Source organism: Phalaenopsis equestris, unplaced genomic scaffold, assembly GCF_001263595.1.
Source record: "Phalaenopsis equestris unplaced genomic scaffold, ASM126359v1 Scaffold232304, whole genome shotgun sequence".
Classification (NCBI taxonomy): Eukaryota; Viridiplantae; Streptophyta; class Magnoliopsida; order Asparagales; family Orchidaceae; genus Phalaenopsis; species Phalaenopsis equestris.
Window position 1 is genome coordinate 339022 of NW_018250271.1, and position 5531 is coordinate 344552.

Below are 5531 nucleotides of genomic sequence, written 5' to 3' on the forward strand. Positions count from 1 at the left end.
AGAGGATCCTTCGTAACCAGACGAGCTGAAATAAAGTAGGGCGACACCTTCTATGGTGCACTTAACTTTGAAGTGGAAAAGTTGACTCTCCTCTCATTTGTAATTTTACAGGGTCCCCTTTCAACAGTCAAATAGGAAATAATCTCATCTAGTTCCATCTCAGTCGGACTATAGTTCACATAAAAACATAAAGTATCGGACAATAAATGGTAGAACATATTGATTGTCTCCGGTGAAAAAGGTACAAATTTGCCTCTGGCCATGACTCGATCCTCTTCCACCGCAGGAAGGTTTGCATAAAAATCCCGTACAATAGATATTACAGCCACAATTGAAAAACATCAAAGTCGTTCCCATTGTCGGTGAACGATAAAATCTTCCATGGATCCACCTGGACTTTTAAAACACCTCTCAAGAATCAATTTTCATGACTGTAGAGAATCACTATATTTGTCTTGAGCTTTTGAACTCAAAAACTTACTCGAGTCAAAGTGGTTCGTTCTGTTACTCCTCTTCATTCTTGGGGCCATTCTACAAATTTCACAAAATTCACCACCTACTTCAAAAATCAAGTCTAATCAAATAGACTTAACTCCTATAAGCATAAACTACACTTTTTATGCAATTTCTATAGATTTTTCTTAACTTTTTCACCATGAATAGTGTCTTTTGGGTTTTTCTAAATGTACTCAAAATACATGGTGAAAATCCAAACTTTTTTCATTGAAGTGAAGCTCTTACCTTTAAAAATCCAAATCTAGCAAATTTGGCTCAAATCCACCAAGAAATCTCCACGAAAAGTTTTGCCCTCACTTCAAAATTGTAAACTCGAGAGGAAGAAGACGGCGACAGGAGTAAAAATGGCGATTCTTGAGGTTACTTTTCACATTCAACCATTCGCGAACCGATTTTCATGAACACGTGGTTAGGCACAAATAAGTGGCGCTTAGGCACCTGTCTCTCAGGTTACATCAAGATTAAGCGCGAGAATGTGGCACTTAGGCGCCAGTGCATGATTTTCGATATTTTTCAACTCAAGTAAAATGCACTAATAGCCTAAGTATACCACCCCTAAATGGTCTTACAACACTTAAATGACTATTTTCCTCTCGTTTAACTATCCTCTCTCTCAAAATTCTCCAATATAACTAATTCGATTTGAGGCTAAAATAACACAAATTTTCACACCAACAAACACATATATACAATTACGAACTATTACAAGCAACATTCAACATGTAATTCTCATTCCAAAGAGTCTCGAATGAGAAAATTTTCCTAAATGCAAACACTAAACAATCATACTCAATTAAACACATAAAAGACATAAATAATAAAAACAAGATTTAACACTAACAGATAGAAACAACGACTGCTAACAAACAAACTCTAACGCTGAACTTAATTCCATTCTTCATTTGTTGGAACAAATTCCTGTCTTTCATTAGTCTCTCCTTGGGAATTCAGAAAACAGAGTTGATAAAACGGATGGTGGTGACGAGTTCTAATACAATCTTCTTCAATCAATTTTTGCTTAAGATACATCGCCTTATTCGCTTCCTCTGTATAATTAGTATGGCTAAATTGCATTTTTAATTGCCATCCATAATGCTCTAGATGTGCATTAACTTCATTTACCTTTGTTTCAAGTAAAGTCATGCTAGACTCAATTTTGTTGATCTTTTTTGCTATTCTTTCAATACTAACGGCTAAAAAACTGTTATACATCTCTTGTACACTTTGAATAATGAATTTCTTCCTCATGGCCTCATCCTTTTTCTTCCAATCCATCTCCCATGAAGACATTTTCTCAAAATCTCTCTTTCTCTTAGACTTTTAGGTCTAAAAATGATTCTGGGGTGAAATTCCATCACAAAACCCTTCTATTTATAGGCCTAAATGCTTCAAGTAACTTCTAGGCATGTCCTAAAACTGCCATGGAATGTTTAAGTTAACAAATTGGCAGTCAAAGCTTCTATAAATTGAATTTTGCACATGATTTTTATCGCCTAAGCTTAAGCGCAGAGTATTGGTGCTTAAGCGCCAGTACTTAGTTTAGCACTGGGCAACTTAACGTCTAAATACTCATTCTAACATGTCTAAGTCACTTAATAAAGTCTTAAAATCATTATTAATAAGAAATCGTCTCAAAAATACTACCCCAAATTTTCTTAATCACACACAAACAATAATCAAAGCCAAAAACACACTGATAACTATGGGTTGCCTCCCACAAAGTGCTTAGTTTTACGTCGTCAGCTCGACGTAACCAGTGTTTATTCTGGTTGACCCAACATCATTTAATCATTAAATTTACACTGATCCCCTACAAAATAAGGTTTCAGTCTATGATCATTCACTTTAAATAATTTCTCAGTTTGAGAATCATTGATATCCACAGCTCCATAAGGATAAACTTTCATCATAACAAATGGGTTCATCCACCTGGACTTAAGTTTGTTTGGACATAATCCTAACCTTGCATTATATAACAGAACTTGTTACCCTGGCTGAAAATTTTTAATAAGAATCCTTTGGTCATACCACATCTTCATCTTTTCTTTGTAAATCTTAGCACTCTCATAAGACTCATTCTTTATCTCTTCAAGCTCATTTAATTGTAATAATCTTTTCTCACCAACATCTTTCAAATTATAATTGACTCTTTAATTGACCAATATGATTTATGCTCAAGTTCAACTTGTAAATGACAAGCTTTCCCAAATAGTAGCCTATATGGGGACATTCCTATAGGAGTTTTCCTATAGGAGTTGGACATTCCTATAGGAGTTTTGTATGCAGTCCTATAAGCCCACAAAGCATAGTCAAGTTTGACTGACACCATTTTTGTTACATTCACAGATTTTCACATAATTCTTTTAATTTCCCGATTGGATAATTCAGCCAAACCACTTATCTGAGGTTGATAAGCAGTAGTTAATCTATGGTTTATATGACATTTCTTTAATAATTTCTTCATTATGACATTTCTAAAATGACTTATCCCATCAATTATGATAAATCTCGACATCCCAAATCTACAAAATATGCTTATTTTCAAAAAAATTTGCAACACTTTGAGCATCACAACCAGTTAAAGCAACACTTCTATCCATTTGGATACATAGTTCACTGCTAACAATAAATATAAATTTTCAAAAGATGGTATACATTGTTACATGAAAGCTAATCCCCAAACATCAAATTTTTCAACGTCTAGCATATAATTGAGGGGCATCTCATTTCTCCTAGAAATATTGCCTACTTGTTGACATCTATCACAAGTTTTGATAAAAGCATTAACATCTCAAAAGATAGTATGCCAATAAAATCCATATTGTAAAAAATTGTATGTTATTTTATCAATACCAAAATGTCCCCCAAAATAAGAATTATGACATTTTTGGATAATTTAATAAGTTTCTTCTAAAGGTACACATCTTCGAATAATCAGATCATTTCCTTGTTTATATAAAAATAAGTCATCCCAAAAATAATTCTTAGCCTTAGATATAAATTTCCTCTCCTGTTGATATGTCATTCCATAGGGTATAATATCACTTACAAGAAAGTTCACAATGTCGGCATACCACGGAACACGCCACTCATTAATATTAAACAGTTTTTCATCTAGAAAATGTTCATTAATTTCTTTTTCAAAACAGAGTGGTTTTTCTAACTTAAATCAGGACAAATGAGCAGCAATTTGATTTTTAGTCCCCTTCCTATCTACTATTTCAAAGTCAAATTCTTGCAAAAGAAGAATCCATCCTATAAGTCTAGGTTTATCATCCTTTTTTTTCATCAAGTACTTAATAACAGAAGATATGTATGCACTATGCAATGAGTTCCAAACAAATATGATCTAAATTTATCAAAGGCATATACTATTGCTAATAACTCTTTTTCAGTTGTTGTATAATTAATTTGGGTTTCTTTAAGAGTTTAACTAGCATAGTAAATTACTTTGAAAATTTTATCATATCATTGTCCTAAAACAGCTCAAATAGCATAATCACTAACATCACACATCAGTTCAAAAAATTTTCTCCATTCTGATGAAACTATAACTGGTGCAGTGATTAATTTTTCTTTTAATAACTCAAAATCTTTTAAGTACTCTTCATAAAAATTGAAAATTGCATCTGTCTCCAGTTAATGACATAAAGGCTTAGCAATTTTTGAAAAGTTTTTAATATATCATCTATAGAATCCAACTTGTCCTTAAAAACTCCTTTTTTCCCTTACATTTGTTGGATAAGGAAAATTAGCGATCACTTGAATTTTAGCAGGATCTACTTTCATACCATTTTTTGATATTTTATGTTCTAATACAATTCCTCTAGCTACCATAAATTGGTATTTTTCCCAATTAAGGACTAAATTTGTTTCTTCACAACACTTAAGAGCTTTAGATAAATATTCTAAACATGAGTAAATGGAAGTTTCAAACACTGAAAAGTTATCCATAAAGCACTTCAAACCTTTTTAAAATTAAATAACAAAAAATTGTCATCATTCATCTTTGAAATATAAATGGAGCATTACATGAACCAAATGTCATTCTTCTAAAAGCAAATGTACCATAAGGACTGGTAAAAGTTTTTTTCACTTGATTCTCAGGAGTTATTTGAATTTGGTGATAATCAGTATATCCATCCAGAAAATAAATATATTTATGCCTATTGGTTCTAGAAAGGATAATGGAAAATGATCTTTCCTAGTGACAAGATTTAAATTTATATAATCAATGCATATTTTTCACTCTGTGACTTGTCTAGTATGTATTAATTCATTATGTTCATTCACAATCACAGTTACTCCTCCTTTCTTATGAATACAATGAATTGGACTAACTCATGCACTATCTGAAATATGATAGATAATTCCAAAATATAACCGCTTTAATATTTCTTCTTTACAACTTCTTTCATAACAGGATTCAATCTCCTTTGAGGATCAGCCCTGGGTTTGCAGTTCTCTTCCATATGAATTCTATGCATATAAATTGAAGGATTGATTCCTTTAATATCAGTTATTGTCCATCCAAAGGCTTTCTTAAATTTTTTTAAAATTTTCATCAATCTTTTTTCTTCTTCCATCGTTAACTTTGAAGAAATTATAACTGGTAAAGTAGATGAATTACCTAAAAAGGCATATTTTAAATGATCACGAAGTAAAAAAATTGCTCAAATATATTGTTAGGAAAAAGTTCTGGAGATTTTTCAATTGATGACAAAATGATTTATCTTTTTCTATCGTGTCAAAAATTTCAAAACTTTCTATAACATAGTTTGAATCTTCCATAGAAAGATCTTCACATTGATATAATTCCTCTTCTTGCTCGTGTTCCAAATATTTAACTTCAGATTTTTCTTCATAATTAATTTTGAAATGGCATTCTGATCCCAATTCAATACTTATGCACAATATAGCAATAGTTCTGATGGTATTTTTCACTTGCATTTTCTTATTTTGTAACAAAACCAAAAACTTGATCCTGAAGAAAAATAAGAATTTTACTTTTTAAT